The following is a 17,426-nucleotide window of genomic DNA, read 5'->3' on the forward strand; positions in this document are numbered from 1 at the left end:
AATTGGCCAGACGCGCCTCCTCCAAGGCACGAGCCTCGGGGGTTTCTCCTGCGATGGGAATACGCAGGGGATCCTCGTTCCTGCGGCGAAGCTCTTCTCTTTGCAGAGAGTCGAGTGGCTCGGGCTGGTACTCTTTGTAGTCTCGTGCAGGGTCGCCGCCGTCACCTGCTCCACCACCACGGGCGAAGCCAGGAGGGCTGTGGGGCCCATCGACCATCAAGATTTCCGCCGCTGGATCACTGCTTCCGCACTCGGATGCAGTCTCTCCGGAGCCAGTCGACTGATCGAACAAGCCGTAGAGAGATTCGTTGGGCTCGATTGCCGCAACTTGTGTAGTGGCCGATTGGTGAGCCACCGCGTGACTCACCCATCGCTGAAGCCTCGACCGGCCTGAGCGCTTGCGCTGGCGGGAGACCGGGAGGGTGGACGATGGAGGAGCCGACCGATACTGGGTCGACGGTTGCCGCAGCAGAACGCCGCGGACAGATGCGCGAAAATGCGTCGCACCGCGGACGGGGAGCGCGTCTACGTCGAGTGGAGCCTCCTGGAGCCATGCGGAGTCGTCGGCGATGAAGGTGAGAGTGCCGAGACGGATCTCTTGACCCTTGACCAAAACTCCAGCAGACACCATGATGAGAGTACTCGGAAGAATCGCAACTTCTCCACAAAATCGCTAAAACACCTGCCCCAAGGTGGGCGCCAACTGTCGTGGTTCTAGGCCTGACAGTAGAGTGGGGGGTAGGTATGGAGAGGCAAGGTCCTAGCTATGGAGAGGTTGTAAGCACAAAGGATGTACGAGTTCAGGCCCTTCTCGGAAGAAGTAACAGCCCTACGTCTCGGAGCCCGGAGGCGGTCGAGTGGATTATGAATGTATGAATTACAAGGTGCCGAACCCTTCTGCCTGTGGAGGAGGGTGGCTTATATAGAGTGCGCCAGGACCCTAGCCAGCCCACGCAGGAGAGGGTTTAAGGTGAGTTAAGTCTGGGGTGTTACTGGTAACGCCCCACATAAAGTGCCTTTACTATCATAAAGTCTACTTGATTACAGGCCATTGCAGTGCAGAGTGCCTCTTGACCTCCTGGTGGTCGAGTGAGTCTTCGTGGTCGAGTCCTTCAGGCCAGTCGAGTGAATCCTCGTTGGTCGACTGGAAGGCGACCTCTTCTAAGGATGTCCTGGGGTAAGTTACTTGGATCAGGTCCATGACCCTACCCTAGGTACATAACCCCATCAGTAGCAGCTCGGGAAAACTATGCAGAAGTACATCCAGCGCTTCAATAGCGTCTGCCTCAAGATTGCCAAGGTGACGGATGAGGCGATCATCTCCATGTTCTCCGATGGCGTCCGTGATGTTAAGATGAAGCAGGAGCTCGCCATCCACGAGGACCTGTGCACGGCCCTGGAGATGTTTAACATGGCGACCAAGTGCGCGAGGGTTGAGGAAGGTCGCCTCTCCCTCCTCGAGCTTCCAGCTGCAGACCAAGAAGAGAAGAAGGCCAAGGTCAAGGACACGAAGTCCAAGGGGGTTGCCGTGCTCGCGGCAAAGCTAGAGATGAAGAGCGGCCGTGACCACCCCTAGTCGTCCAAGGCCAGCCATGTGTTCTGCGCCTTCCACAACGTCCACAGCCACAACACCAACGATTTCCAGGAGCTCAGGGCCATCCACGATGGGTGCTTCGGTCGACGCCCCAAGTGCAACGATCGAGGCTACGGCCGAGGAGGAGGACGAAGTGGAGGACGAACTGGAGGACACTGGGATGACCATGGCCCCCGCCAGGAGTGGCGCGGCCGGCCTCGTGAGGACCGTTGGCAGGACCCGCCTCGCGAGGGCGCCTGGAGGGAGCAACCTCGTGAGGACAGCCCACAGGGCAACGCTGGGCTCCCTCCGCTACCGACGCCGCCAAGGAGGAACAACGATCATCATCAGGACGAGGGGGCTGAGGGCTTCCATGAGCCTCGAGCCATCACCTACATCTTAGGTGGCGCTTAAGCCCCAGCCTCTCAGCGTATCTTCAAGCAGTTTGCTCATGAGGTGAACGCAGCCCTTCCCAGGATCGAGGCCACGTGCCCGCTCAGGTGGTCCAAGTGCGCCATCACCTTCAGCTCGGCGGACCAGCTCAATTGTGTGGAGACCGCTGACGTCCTTCCGATGCTCTGCTCACCCATCATCAGCAACGTTCAAGTCACCAAGACCCTCATCGACGGTGGCACAGGGCTCAACATCTTGTCCGTCGAGATGTTCGACAGCCTTCAGGTGCCATACGATCAGCTACAGCCTACCAAGCCTTTCTCAGGAGTGACCGACGGCTCCACCACCCCGATAGTGCGGGTTCGCCTCCCTGTCACCTTCGGCCAGCATGACAACTACCGCACCAAGCTCATCGACTTCAACGTCGCCCACATCCGCCTGTCGTATAACGGCATCCTTGGGTATCCAGCCTTGGCCAAATTTATGGCAGTGGCGCACCATGGCTAGAATGTCCTCAAGATGCCAGGGAGCGGCGGTGTCATCACGGTTCCGTGTGAAGAAAGAGATGCGGCGTGCTCCCTCGAGAGCGCCTACCAGGCTGCAGCAGTCGAAAACCCCGACAATGAAGGCACCTTGTACCCTCCTGAGTCCATCCCCAAGAAGAAGAAGCAGCTACTCCACCCAGGGCCTCAGGAGAGCGGCGTTTCCGGTGGTACCACCTCAGGACATGTGCCCGCAGATGGGGCGCATCCCTCGCTCGCATAGGAAGGCATGCCTGGCGCCCTCCCCAGGCTGGGCTGGGGGGCGCTCTTCTAGAGGGCCTCAGACCTAGCCAACGTCATGAGGGAGGCGCTCGAGCACCACGTGGAGGCGTGCTTCACTGCATGTTTCCCTCAAGAGAGTGCGAGGCATGGAGCGCCTTGTGCTCAGGAGTTCATCACCAAGGCGATCCAGGAGCTTCAAGAGGCAAGGACCATACGCGATGACCACCGCCCACCACCCGGCGCAGCTCCCGGTCCTGGCGAGGATGCTGGGCTATGCGTCTGCATCGACATTCCAGGGCTCAACAGGGCCGCATCTCAGGGACGTTTCTGGCCTTCACGTGTTGGACAATGCGAGGGTCCACCTCACAGTTATGTTCGCATGCCGTTTGGCTTGTCGAACATGACTGTCACCCTCCAACGCCACCTGTGGAGCATCCTGGCGGCTCAGGAGGCCAGGCATCACGCCGTCCTGGAGGAGGTCATGAGAGTCCTTCAGGAGCCACCTGGGCCTGCGGGTCCTCCTAAGGCTCAGGACCCTGGCGGCTCATGAGGGACAACCCTTCGGTGCGCATCTTCAGCTACTCCAACACCACTCCAGCTATGGTATCAGGTGACTCTTTCCATTTCATGCAGTTGGGGTGCCCCTCGGGTAGCATCATCCCCAAGTCGCATGGGCTTGTCCCTGTGATGCATATCCTTTTGCATCTCTAGCTTACTTTGACGGGGGCGCCCCTCGGGCTGCATCATCCCCAGGCCGCATGGGTCCGTCCCTGTGGCATGTATCGTTCTTGCATCTATCTAAGCTAACATGCCTCTTTGCTTGACTCATTCTATGATTATCGCCTGTTTATCTAGTACTTAGATACCCCACCCATGACCGCCGTCGTTACCACGGGAGCCGCGCGCTAGTTGCCTTTCTTTAGGATTCCTCGCATGAGTAGGCTAGTCACGGCATCTGCGCTCGGGTCCGTCCCTGTAGCGTCGATAAACCCAACGACCAAGCTCTATGTGGCGAGCCGGCCCCGTTCACGTCACCTCCTGGGGTCGTTGGTGTCTGGCCTTCTCATGTGATCGCCTCAGGAAATTCATCCGATGCAGGTTGCCTAACTATCTTGCAGGACCGCTGAAGCTACCAAGAACCAAGACCAGGCGCAACCCGCCTTGAGGTAGGGCCTCGTGAGTCCCGCGTTGGCTCACGGGTGCCCAGACACACCTCGTCTAGCCCTGTCATGCAAGCCACGTGTCAGGGCGGGGTTGTACACACCTCGGGGGCTCCACTCAGAGGGAGCCCTCACCCACGCACCAGTGGAAGCACCATGCTCTGTGCTGGCAGTCGACACGGTCGAGGAGTGGCTATACCCGTGCAAGTGCGGAAGCGCTACGCTCCGCGCTGGTGATAAACAACTGAGGGCGACCCCATGGCCGTACCAACCTCAGGGAGCCACCCGGCTCAGTGTCCAGCCTCACTGCAACCCTTCCCCCGCAGGAGAGTCACGCGAGGGGGCTGGGCACGGGGCTACGCTCAGGCCTCGCCTAGCATACTCCGCCCTGCCAGATCCCTCAAAGTTGGTCGTTGCGCACCACTCCCAAGCGGGACCTCGGCGAGGACAGGTATGAAGGTATGTTTGAGCGTCAAGGGGGACTCCTGAGCATCGCGACTCAGGAGCCTAACTGTCCACGTAGCCCCTCACCCCTTGGTCCCGTCCTAGTGATCCGGATGGCCCAACGGTGGTTGAGGTATGCGCGGGGTCGGGCCCTGCTGACGAAGAACCCGGAGGCCTATTTATGCATCTCCTTCCTGCAAGCCATTTGCGCGTCAAGGGGGGCTCCTAAGCATCGCGACTCAGGAGCCTAACTGGCCACGTAGCCCCTCACCCCTTGGTCCCGTACTGGTGATCCGGATGGACCAACAGCGGCTGAGGTATGCGCAGGGTCGGGCCCCGCCGACGTAGAACATCAAGCAAACAGGAAGGAAATCGCGGTACCTGAACAAATCATTACACAGCATAATGTTCCTTAACACCAAACAAAAGTTTTAACGCCTCCACGAGGCGTGTCGCATGTTGTAGGGAAGCTCGCAGGAAAGTAAAAGTAGGAAGGAGAACTATCGCCCGCCAGCTGGCCTCCTCTTCAGTCTCGGGCGTCGTCACCAGGAAGTGCCCGCTCATCGGCAGCGCTGCCATCACCCATGTCATTGGCCTTGGTCGCAGGATCGGCGGCGCCATCAGCTGGAGGTGCGGGGTAGATGGCAAGGAACTTCTTCAATAGGGCCTCCACCTGGTCCTTCACGGCTTCGGCAGCGGCTGCGTAGCGCCCTTCCTCTATGGGCTCGACTAGCTTATCGAGGTCGGCGTCAGGGTCATGAAGATAGAGATGGCTGAAGACGCGTGTCAGGGCGGATGAGGAGAGTGCGCGGGCTTCCCCCTCCACCAGGGGGCCGATTCCGTTAGCAACACCCTTGAGCGCCACGACAAGATGAGGGAGTAGCTGGCAGGGCCTTCGTCATCGGTCGCCAGCGGCTTCTCCAAGCCCTTCTCATAGAAACCCTGCAGCACCGCACGGGACCTCTCCTCAAGAGATTTGAAGGCCGCACGGTCCTGGGCAAGAACCTTCGCCTTGGCCTCCAGCTGGGCGTTCTCCACCGCCACCTTCTTCTCCAGCTCCTCCAGGCGGCTGCGTTCTGCGGCCTGCGCCCTCGCCGACTGCTCCAGCTCGGCATCATGACCATTGACCGCATCTTCTCAGGACTTCAACCTCTTCTCCTCCGCCTTGCAATCGCGGGCCTCGGCCACGCGCTCATTAAGCATGGTCTCCATCTCAGCCTTCACCGACCGGAAGCGCTCCCTGGCGGCCCCAGCATCCCTCAGCTCCACCACACGGGCGGCCATGGCTTGGTCAGCGGCTCGCTTGTCCTCCTCGGAAGCTGCCACGGCCTGGCCCAACATCGCCCTGACAGACGCATCGGAGTGCAGCCAGCCTGAGATTAGCTCCAGGCACCCCGCCACCAAGCGACGATCAGCGCCTTGAAGATCAACCCGCAGCTGGGCCAGCGCAGAAAGAGCCCTCTCCAGAGAATCGGGCGAAGCAGAAGGATCATGAGCTAGCGGTGCGACCGGAGGAGGAAGTTGCGTCGTGGCCAGGACCTGTGAGCTGATGATGGCAGGAAGAGAAGCTGGGAGCTCCTGAACCTTGGCAACATCAACAGGCGAGTTGGAGAGAAGCGCCTCTGGAGCCGGCTTGGCGGTGGAGATCTCCTCCTCCTGAGGCTAGTCCACCAGGCCTCGTGAGGACAATCGACCTGGAGAAGCATGGGCACCATCGCCACCCTTCCGTGCAGGAGGACGCGCGGCCATGGCAGGCTGCTGGGCACAGAAGGCATGGGCGCTCCTTCCTTCTTTTTCTTCGCCACCGATGTTGGCCTGGCGAAGCAAGGATGGGCGTTAGAAGAAGCATTAATAGCAAGAACAAAATCAGGACAAGGCGCTTACTGATCCACGGCGGTGTAGTCCCTCGGCCTCTTCAGGACCGCGAAGCCCGTAGGCTTCACAGCCTGGGGCGCCGACGCGCAGATCTCGGGAGCATCTCCTCAGGAGATCAACGTCGACCGGCTCTTCGTCGGGACCCCAGCCGGCAACTTCTTCGAGGGGGTAACCTGAGAGCTCGTGGTGACCCCCGCGGAGGGTGGGACCTCCCTCACCGGATGGTCGTCAGCATCATCATCATCAGGCAAGGCGCGAAGGAGGTCGGCCTGGCGCGGAGGGGAAGTCTCCCCTACCCCCTCCCGGGTCACCTCCGAGTCGCGCTCCTCCTCCTCATCAGAGTTGTCGCCACCAGGACCTCGGAGGGCACCAGAGGCATGAGCCCACGCCCGTCGAAGGTGGGCATGGCGGCGGCAATTTTCGCCCCATCCGGGCGGCGATACAAGGGAACATGAGTATCCGATGGGTACCCCTGGTCGTCCCCAACCAAGAGACGGGGAGCCGCACCCAGCTCCTCGTCCGTCGGGGCACTTGGGCTCAGGGGAGGTCGTCCTCCTCATCCACGAGCTTCCACAGGGGGCACGAGCGCGCCTAGAGCGGGGCCACACGCTGCGCAAGGAATTCCTTGACAAGCATGGCCCCCATCAACTTCGCCACCTTCGAGTCGTCAGGCTTCAGGTCAGCGGCCATCTTCTCCAACACTTGCTGCGCCCGAGGGTCGGTGAGCTTCGCACTCAGCCACGCATTGTGAGGCGAGGGCCTCTCCATCGGCAGCAATAGCCGAGGGTGGGAGCATTTGGCGTCCATAAGGACCCACTTGCTCATGAAGTTCTCGGCCTTCTTCCTGGTCTTTGTGATCGCGTTGGAGCCGTTGGCCATGACAAAGTTGGCGCGCCTCGAGAAATGGTCGTCCTTATTCCGAAGGTAGAAGAAGTGGCGGAGAAGCGCCACGGACGGCATCACCCCCACGTATGCCTCGCAATAGAAGGAGAAAATCTACAGGAGGAGGACGGAGTTGGGATGAAGATGAAGGGCGTGCAGCTTGTAGTGGTTGAGGACGGCGTAGAAGAAATCAGAGAAAGGAGGGACCAGCCCTACGATGATGCTACTCATGAAGAAGAGGTAGAAGGTGATGTCCGAGGCCTCTGGCTCGGCGGAGCCAACCCGGAGCACGGTCATCCCTTCTCGTTGCTGCCCTCTCCCGTCATCAGGAGCGTGGTGGCGAGGTTCTTCTCCGAGACGCTGGGCGTGCTCAGGGCCGGCTCGTACTAGGTGGGTGGAGAGACGACCTTTGCCTTGCTAGACGGCATCGATTACGGACCCGAAGGGGAGATGGCGTGGATCTGGAGCCTTTGGGAGCGAGAAGCAAGAAAGGGGATCTGGAGCAAGATGAAGGGAGGGAATGAAGGCACTGCGGCGCGCACCAGTCAGGGGAAGTTGCCGAGGCAACATGGGGAAGGAGAGACGCCCACGACCCGTCAATCGCCACGCGTCAATCAAGGTTGCAGGCCATTGGGGCCCGCGGTGCTCCACACTTGACCCTCGGGTTTGACGCGAAGCCAAGTACGAGCGCGCCTTGGGCCCGGGGGCTACTGTCGGCGTCCTGGGAACGGGGATACCCAGACTTGCCTGCCTGCGGCCCAGGACATGGCTCATCCAGCGGCCCGGTACGGCCCACCCTCATCAACAACCACTCAAGACCCTCGCGAGGGGCCAAGCCTCGCTAGGAGGACGACGCCAAGACATCCTCAGGGGCATCCTCCCTAGGCTGGCTCCCGAGGGGAGGAGATGTCTATGCAAGGGGTACCTCATGAGGAGCGCGTGACGTAAGCCATGACGACCAAGGCCAGGCGGGCGCCAGCGGGCGCAAAGTACTCGTTGCCTCTTTGGTGCCAAAGGGGCAAGCACAGGTGAGGAGTCCCGAGGCATCAGGCAAAGGTTTCCATATTGGTGCAACAAGGCCAAGACCAGCAGGACAGCAGGACGAAGGTCACCGCGGACCCCACGACGGCGTAACCACCAGAGCCTTTGGCAGGCGACGACCACCTTTTGTCAGGATAACTTGTACTAGTTGCCCCTTCAAACTGGCCGTTGTGGGATCCCTTCCCGCCTAATATTTGGAAAGAGGACCAGGACCTATATAAATAGGACTAGCCACCACCATTGGGAGGGGACGGATCATTCAGACCACCCTCGCACATACAAGCTCAGCAAGCTCAAGAACGCCTCTCCTTAGGAGGCTGTTCTTCCCTTGTACTGTTCATCATCAGCCTACAAGGCAACCCACCACACCACACTAGAGTAGGGTATTACACCACAACGGTGGCCCGATCCAGTATAAACACTTGTGTCCCTTGGTCTTCGGGTTCGGCGAGCTAGGCTTAGAGATCGTTGCAAGAGTGGGCTTGCAGGGGAGAGAGATCTTCATGCGCACCCCAGTGTTCCAACCTCAAGGGTTTGCCGGAACCCATAATCCGACACCCGTAATGGGGTATAGCTTGAAAGCAGATGAATGCTTCTCGCCCAAACAGGGCATGATATCTGTTGTGGAAAGGTGCCACGTGGAAGAGCAACTCTTCAGACCTACAGTTTTCCGGCGTGCCGAATACGACGTCAAGTTTGATCCTCCCCGAGCTTATTGCTTCTCGACTAGGGATGATGCCTCGGAAAGTGGTGCCGCTTTGCTCAATGCGACTTTTGTCCATCTGCATTTTTTGGAGTGTGTCTTTGTAGATGAGGTTTAATCTTCTACCACCGTCCATGAGTACTTTTGTGAGCCGAAAGCCATCTACTATTCGGTTTAAGACCAAAGCGGCTGGTGCTCGAACTGATCTGGCCCTTGGCTTGTCATCGGCAGTGAAGGTTATCGCCATGTCGTTCCAAGGATTTACTACTACTACCTGGTTGACTTCGGCAAGGTTGCGCAGCGCCCTCTTGCGCCGGTTGTTGGAAGAAAAGGTCTCAAAGACCGTAAAAACGTTGAGATTGGCATTTTACGAAGAGTGACTCTCTTGAGGAATGCTGGTGAGGATGGCCTCACCACTCTTAGCCACCCACCGGAGTACCCAACATGCCCGAAGACTATGTGTTGGTTCAGTATTCGGCGTTGTGTGTATCTGGCAAGGTTTATCGAGTAGGTCGCCGAGGACAGTTCTGTGTCCCGTAAAGGGCTTCACTTTTTTGTCCATGGGATGATGATCGGGTACCCCATAGGGGTGCATCCTTTTTGTCCGTCCGACGGGCTACTTGAATGCCGGAGGATCCCACCGAGTTGTTTGTGCCTTCCAGGTGCTTTCCATTGCACTAAACTTCTAGACGATGTGTGCCCGATCTGAAAAGTGCGGTATGCGGCGACGGTTGAGGGCGTTAAGGATTCCCTCGTCCGTGCAATTGCGGAGAAATATCAAAATCGTGTTGTAGTCACGGCAGTCCTTGATCTTGTCTTTAACAAGGAGGAACCTGGCCCAAATGTGGTGGACTGTTTCCTCGGGTTGTTGCCGCATGTACATTAGGTCGCATACATCTGGAGGACCTGAGTTTTTTGGGGAATATTGTATGTGGTGGGTGGGCGGGCTGAAATCTGAATCCTGACCCATTATTGCATCCAGAATTTGAAGAATGTGCGAAGTCACCGGTCAAGGGTCCGGAGCGTCCTGGCGGTCTTCGGGCTCAACGCCCGGTTCTATGTTTAGAGGACATGAGGTCTTTTCCCAAAGATGGGTATCCGGCTCGTGCGACTCGGAAATGCAAACATAGCTTGTTCTCAACCTGGGGGAGAAGTATCACCGGCATGTTCTTCCACGACCGCTACCATATGGGTGATCGGCGGGGACCTGATTTCCCTCTGGTCGGGTTTAAGTCCAATCCGATCGTAGTCTATTGCTACTCCCAGGGTAGTGATGCAATCAAGTAGTTCGTTTAAAGATGAAATATCTTCTGGATCCATCTTTTCGGGGTGTTCGAGGCCGACATGAAGACGATGTTTAGCGATTTCAAGGGCCGCCCTTGGCTTAAAGGCCGTACGGACACCCATGGTGAAACCGCCGAGCTGGAGGAGCTGTCCCGGAGGTAGGGTTTCTCCCGAGGTAATGTTGTAGTTAATGACAAGGTGAGCCATCGGTCCTACCGTCGATGGCACAGTGGAACTCTCAATGAAAGCACCAATGTCGGTGTCAAAACCGGCTGATCTCGGGTAGGGGGTCCCGAACTGTGCGTCTGAGTTTAGAAGGAAACATGAGACAAGGGTGACACCATGTTTACCCAGGTTTGGGCCCTCTTAATGGATGTAAAACCCTATGTCCTTCTTGATTGTATTTGATTAGTATAGGGGTTACAAGAGCTGATCTTCCTCGAGATCGTAATGGCTAAACCCTAGATGTCTAGCCTATGCGATTTGTCTTAGCCTCTATGGACTAAACTCTCCGGTTTATATAGACACCAGAGGGGTCTAGGGTTGTATAGAGTCAGTTTACAGAGAAAGGAAATAATACATCCGGATGCCAGGCTTGCCATCCACACAAAGGATAGTCCCATCTGGACACGGGGAAAGGTCTTCTGCCTTGTATCTTCACGGCCCATCAGTCCGGCCCATATCAAATAGTCCGGACACCCGAGGACCCCTTAGTCTAGGACTCCCTCATAGATGGAGGTTGATGAGGTTCGTCTTGGTGTACACCCTCGTTTACTTCATCTTTGCGTGTCCCACTTGTGGATGCCTCTGAGTCAACTCGTGGTTCACCTTATTGTGAGGTAGAAGCTTCCACTTGGACGGACAGGGTACTCTCCTTCACCTCTGTTGGGCGAATCTTGCCAATATACAAGTCTTGGATTGCTTCCAAAGGGTCTTTGTCTCCTACATCAATTGGCAATTGCTCTACTTGCGAGCCGTTAGATTCATCAAACTTCACATCTACCGTCTCTTCAACCTTTTGGGTGAAATTGTTATAGACACGGGAAGTGTGAGAGTTTGAGCCATAACCAAGTAGGAAACCCTCATGAGATTTAGGAGCAAATTTATAATGATGATGCTTATCAAGAATATAGCACTTTGAGCCGAATACTCGAAAGTATCCAACTTGGGGTTTGTTAGCGGTGACAAGCTCGTATGCCATCTTGCCAAGTAGCTTGTGAAGATATAGACGATTTATTGCATGACAAGCTGTCTCAACCGCTTCCACCCAAAAGTGTTTTGGTGTCTTGTACTCATCAAGCATCATTCTCGCCATCTCAATAAGAGTCTGGTTCTTCCTCTCAACAACTCCATTTTGTTGAGGCGTGTACGTAGCCGAGAACTCATGTGAAATCCCTTCTTTGTCAAGAAAGGTGTCCACATTGGCTTTCTTGAACTCCATTCCATTGTTGCTACGAACCTTCTTGATCTTCACTTCAAATTGATTTTGGGACTTCCTAGCGAAGTTCTTGAAGATCTTTTTGACCTGCGATTTATCATCAAGAAAGAACTCCCCACGTAAATCTTGAAAAGTCATCGACAATGACTAAACCGAACGAGTTACCACCCAGAATTTTGTAGGCGTTGGGACCAAAGAGATCCATATGAAGTAGCTCGAGCGGTCTTCTCGTGGTCATGATGTTCTTCACGGGGTGGCTTCCTCCAACCTGTTTTCCTACTTAACAAGCACTGCATAATCTATCATTATCAAATATAACGTCTTTCACTCCAATGATATGATCGCCTTTGATAAGCTTATCAAGATTTCGCATGCCCACATGACCTAACCTTCTATGCCACAACCAACCTTTAGATGATTTAGCAATTAAGCAAGTTCTAGTTGAGCCTTTTTAGTGAAATCAACAATGTATAGATCACTTTTATGTATACCGGCAAAGACCATATTATGGTTATCTCTATGAAACACTTGGCAATCTACTTCAGTAAATAGGACATTGAATCTAAAGTCGGCTAGTCTAGATACGGAAAGTAAGTTATAGCCAAGAGATTCAATGAGCATAACATTTTGGATGGAGCTGTCATGTGATATGGCCACCTTACCAAGGCCAACTACCTTACCCTTTGAGTTATCACCAAAAGTGACATACTTCCGAGGGCCATCATTTTCAACAAGCTCCCGAAATATATCCTTGTCTTCGGTCATGTGATCAGTACATACACTATCAAGGACCCATTCCTTTCCTCCAGCCATGTAGCCGCGAAGGTTTGCCATAAGACCAAAGTGTCTCATAGACTCATCGAGATCAAAGACACTATCATCATCATCATCATCATCATCATCATCATCATAGTATCCATGTTCAACATCGTCTTGTGATTGATTCATTACCTAGAGAGATTGATTCATTAGTTTTATGATCATGACAATGTTCATCCTTATGAATTCTAATGACTTCCGAGATGATGTTGCTAATGATTCCAACATCTCCTTTGGCACGTGATACGTCCATTTTGCATCATGTTTTCTTACTGTTATTTACAATGTTTTTATCCATAATAATGCTTTTTGGAGTAATTCTAATGCCTTTTCTCTCATAATTTGCAAGGTACACACAAAGAGGGAGAATTCAGGCAGCTGGAAATCAGGACCTGAAAAAGCTACGTCAGGCCACCTATTCTGCACAACTCCAAATGAGCTGAAACTTCACAGAGATTTTTTATGGAATATATAAGAAATATTGGAGCCAATAAGTACCAGAGGGGGCCACTAGGTGGGCACAACCCACCTGGGCGCGCCAGGCCCCCCTGGCGCGCCCTGGTGGGTTGTGTCCTCCTCGGCCCACCTCCGATGCCCATCTTCTGGTATATAAGTGGTTTTGACCTAGAAAAAATAAGAATAATACTTTCGGGATGTAGCGCCGCCGTCTCGAGGTGGAACTTGGGAAGGAGCACTTTTGCCCTCCGGCGGAGCGATTCTGCGGGGGGAACTTCCCTCTCGGATGGGGAAATCATCGTCATCATCATCACCAACAACTCTCCCATCTTGGGGAGGGCAATCTCCATCAACATCTTCCCCGACACCATCTCATCTCAAACCCTAGTTCATCTCTTGTATTCAATCTTGTTACCAGAACTATAGATTGTTGCTAGGGGGTGGCCAGTAGTGTTGATTACAACTTGTAGTTGATTACTATATGGTTTATTTGGTGGAAGATTATATGTTCAGATCCATTATGCATATTAATACCCCTCTGATCATGAGCATGTTTGTTGATTGTGAGTAGTTACTTTTGTTCTTGAGGTCACGGGATAAATCATGTTACAAGTAATGATGTGAATTTGATATGTGTTCGATATTTTGATAGTATGTATGTTGTGATTCCCTTAGTGGTGTCATGTGAACGTCGACTACATGACACTTAACCATATTTTGGGCCTAAGGGAATGCATTGTGGAGTAGTAAATAGATGGCGGGTTGCGAGAGTGACAGAAACTTAAACCCCAGTTTATGCACTATTCTGTAAGGGACAGATTGGATCCTTGAATTTAATGCTATGGTTAGGATTTATCCTTAATACTTTTCTCGTATTTACGGATGCTTGCGGGAGGGTTAATCATAAGTAGGAGGTTTGTTCAAGTAAGAACAACACCTAAGCTCCGGTCCACCCACATATCAAATTATCAAAGTAGCGAACACAAATCAAACCAACATGATGAAAGTGACTAGATGAAATTCCCGTGTACCCTCAAGAACGCTTTTCTTATCATAAGAGACCGTTTTGGCATGTCATTTGCCTCAAAAGGAGTTGGCTACCTTGATGCATACTTGTTACAATTATCGTTACTTGCTCGTTACAGATTATCTTGCTACCAAAATACTCGCTACTTACAATTTCAACACTTGCAGACAATACCTTACTGAAAACTACTTGTCATTTCCTTCTGCCCCTCGTTGGGTTCGACACTCTTACTTATTGAAAAGAGCTAAAATTGACCCCCTATACCTGTGGGTCATCAAGGCTATTTTCTGGCACCGTTGCCGGGGAGTGAAGCGCTTTTGGTAAGTGGAATTCGGTAAGGAAACATTTATATAGGGTGCTGAAATTTATTATTACTTGTTACTATGGAAAACAATCCTTTGAGGGGTTTGTTCGGGGTACCTTCACCTCGTCTGGAACCATAATTAATTGCCCTCAACCTACTGCACCTTCTAAAAATATTGAATATGAAATTCCTTCAGGTATGATAGAACAACTGCTAGCTAATCCTTATGCAGGAGATGGAACCAAACATCCTGATATGCACTTGATACATGTGGAACAAATTTGTGGATTGTTTAAGCTTGCAGGTTTACCCAGGGATGAAGTTATGCAAAATGTTTTCCCTTTATATTTGAAGGGAAAATCATTGGCATGGTATAGGCTATTCGATGATATTGGATCATGGAATTGGAATCGTTTAAAATTGGAGTTTCACCAAAAAAAAATTATCCTATGCATCTAATTCATCATGACCGGAATTATATATATAATTTTTGGCCTTGTGAAGGAGAAAGTATCGCTCTAGCTTGGGGGAGGCTTAAGTCAATGTTATATTCATGCCCCAATCATGAGCTCTCAAGAGAAATTATTATTCAGAATTTTTATGCTCGGGCTTTCTCATAATGATCAAACCATGTTGGTACTTCTTGTGTTGGTTCTTTTATGAAGAAGACTATTGAATTCTGGTGGGATCTTTTGGAAAGAATTAAACGTAACTCTGAAGAATGGGAACTTGACGAAGGTAAAGCTTAAGTATGATTGTGTTAAATCTTTTATGGATACCGATGCTTTTCAAAAATTTAGCACTAAATATGGACTTGACTCTGAGATAGTAGCCTCCTTTTGTGAATCATTTGATACTCATGTTTAACTCCCTAAAGAGAAGTAGCTTAAATATCATCCACCTATTAAAGAAGAAATTAAAGAACCGGTACCAGTTAAAGAAGAAACTATACTCTATAATGTTGATCCAATTGTTCCTACTGCTTATATTGAGAAACCTCCTTTTCCTGTTAGGATAAAGGAACACACTAAAGTTTCAACTGTGGTCAACAAAAGCTTTGTTAGAACACCTAAACCAGATGAACAAATTAGAGTTGAACCTAATATTGCCATGGTTAAAGATCTCTTAGAAGAAGATGTGGATGGGCATGTTATCTACTTCTGTGCAGAAGCTGCTAGAATTGCCAAACCTGAAAAAGGGATAGATATGGACCAGTTGTTGGCCTGCATGTCATTTGGGTTAAAATAGGAGATCACTGTTATTATGGTTTATGTGATATGGGTGCTAGTGTGAGTGCTATTCCTCACAAGTTATATCAAGAAATTCGGGAGGACATAACACCTATTGAGATAGAAGACATAGATGTTACTATTAAACTTGCAAATAGAGACACTATATCACCAGTTGGGATTATTAGGGATGTTGAAGTCTTGTGTGGGAAAACAAAATATCCTACCGATTTTCTTGTTCTTGGTACCCCACCTGATGACTTCTGTCCCATTATGTAACATCCCAAAATTCTAAATTTTGGAATGTTATATTAAATAAATAATTGTGATTGTTTGTTTGATTTTTGTGTGCTTGATTGTGTGAAACTGAGTGGAAATTGAAACTTTTTAAAAGTTGAATGAGAGGGAATAAAAGGAATTTCCCAAAACTTTCATCTTGCATTTCGATCTCCCTGAGTTCAAATTCATTACAAAACCCTAGAGTGAAGATAATATGACCTCTTCCATTTAAAGAAATGAAAAGGGGTTCGAAAATGATTTGAATTCCATTTGAAATATTTCAAATTTAGAAACTTTAAGCAACTAAATGAGTTCATGAGGGAAGATAAAAATGACTTCTTCATATTTGAGGAAAGAGAGTTGGAAGTTTCAAAGAAATAAATTGGAAGTCACTTTGAAGTTATTTGAAACTCTTCTTCCATTAGAAGTTGTTTGAAATTCCAAATCCAATTGGGAGTTATTTGAGTTTCTATTCAAAATATTTTTCTCCTAAAAATAAATAAATGGAAATAAGGGTAAAATGATTCCCTTCAATAGAAAATTAGGAGAAAATAAATTTGAAATCATTTTGCTATTTTAAAAATGATTTTTATTGATTTCAAATATAATAGTAGCATTGTTTGACTTTTATGATTTATTTTGGATTTTATTTGAACTTGAAAAATAGTTCATCTTATTCAGGGTATTTTTTATGAATATTTTGGTATATAATATGCCTATGTAAGTTTTTTTGTTATTTTTGCTTTGTTATAGTTTTGTTCTGTAAAAAAACACATGCACGCACGCGCTGGCCAGCCGGCCCAGCAGCCACCCAGCCGCGCGGCCCATTGGCCAACTTGCCAGCTGGCCCAAAGCCCCGATCGGCCAGGCCGTCCCAGGCCTGCCCAAGGCCGAACCCCACGCCCGCAGGCCTCCGCCTCGTTCGCCCGCCCTCTCTCTTCCCTCGCTCGCTCTCTCCCCTATCGTTGACCCGCGGGGCCCACTTCCCAGGTCGTCCCTAACCTCCCGCTCGCCCCGCACGGGATCAGGACAACGCGCACGCATGCCGAAACTGCCGGGCGAAGACCTCGCGGATGAGATTATCCTCGCGACTCCGCAGCCTCTACTCGCACCTATAAATCCCCCAGGACCCCCTCTTTCCGCTCTGCCAGTCCGTTTCGCCCCACACCAACCATAGCCGACGCTCTGCCACGTTGGATCTCGCCGGAGATACAGCTACTTCACCGGAGTTTGCCGTCGTCCGTAAGCCGCCACGGCCTCCGTCTTCTTCTTCAATATGTTGCCCGAGTCGAAGCGCATCTCGTTGACATCCTCCTCCCGTCCCTAGGTCGCCAGAGACGCCACCCCGACGACTTGCGTTCTCGTCGGAGCACGGAGACGCCGCCCTTCGCTTCGCCCGTCCGGGTCACCCTGACGCCCGCCGACCCCACCAGCACGCCGCCCACGCCGCGCCCGGTCTCCCCGACCCCTTCACCGCCGCTAAGGACCGCCCGAGACGCCGCCCTGTCCGCCGTACGCCGCCTGAAGCCAGCGCCGCCGTCTCCAGATGTCGTCTTCGCTTCTGTAAGGCGACCCCTCCCCGTTTGTCTAGTTTTTTTTAGTATTTATAGATTGGTTTGTTTTAGTTCGGTTAACCGTGGTTTTAGTTAAACCGGTCTCCGGTTTTTTTATTTAGCCGCGGTAGGATTTTTCTTATTTAATGGTAGTTCGTCATATAAGCTTCCGCAGTGAATGCTATTCGGCCAGCCACGAGCC

Source organism: Triticum dicoccoides, chromosome 4A, assembly GCF_002162155.2.
Source record: "Triticum dicoccoides isolate Atlit2015 ecotype Zavitan chromosome 4A, WEW_v2.0, whole genome shotgun sequence".
Classification (NCBI taxonomy): domain Eukaryota; kingdom Viridiplantae; phylum Streptophyta; class Magnoliopsida; order Poales; family Poaceae; genus Triticum; species Triticum dicoccoides.